The sequence below is a fragment of the Centruroides sculpturatus genome, unplaced genomic scaffold (assembly GCF_000671375.1).
Source record: "Centruroides sculpturatus isolate CEXI.00-Female unplaced genomic scaffold, Cexi_2.0 scaffold4091, whole genome shotgun sequence".
NCBI lineage: Eukaryota > Metazoa > Arthropoda > Arachnida > Scorpiones > Buthidae > Centruroides > Centruroides sculpturatus.
Window position 1 is genome coordinate 6,962 of NW_019388466.1, and position 677 is coordinate 7,638.

The window sequence follows — 677 nt, forward strand, 5'->3', positions numbered from 1 at the left end:
TCCCTATTGGCGAAAAACTTGACTAAGTGATTTTCGCAATCCTCTCTTGATGCCAATTTCTTATCACCGAGGAAATTTTGTAATGATAAAAAAAGATGGTAATCGCTTGGTGCCAGGTCTGGACTATAAGGTGGATGCATCAAAACTTCCCAACCAAGCTCCCGGAGTTTCTGGCGAGTCACTATAGATGTGTGTGGCCTGGCGTTGTCGTGATGAAGTACAACACCTCTCCTGTTAGCCAATTCTGGCCGCTTCTGATCAATCGCTAGCTTCAAACGGTCCAATTGTTGACAGTAGAGGTCCGAATTTAGTGTTTGGCCATATGGAAGCAGCTCATAGTAGATGATTCCTTTCCAGTCCCGCCAAATGCACAGCAAAACCTTTCTGGCTGTTAGTCCTGGTTTAGCCACCGTTTGAGCCGCTCACCACACTGACCACGATCGTTTTTGCACAATATTGTCATACGTAATCCATTTCTCATCCCCAGTCACCATCCATTTAAGAAATGGGTCGATTTCGTTCCATTTGGCCAAGGCTTCGCAGATGGAAATTCAATCCATCATGTTTTTTTCCGTCAATTCGTGTGGCACCCAAACATCAAGCTTCTTTTTGAATCCAGCTTTATGCAGATGGTTTAAAACTGTTTTGTGGTCAATCTTTAGCTCCTGGGCAATGCT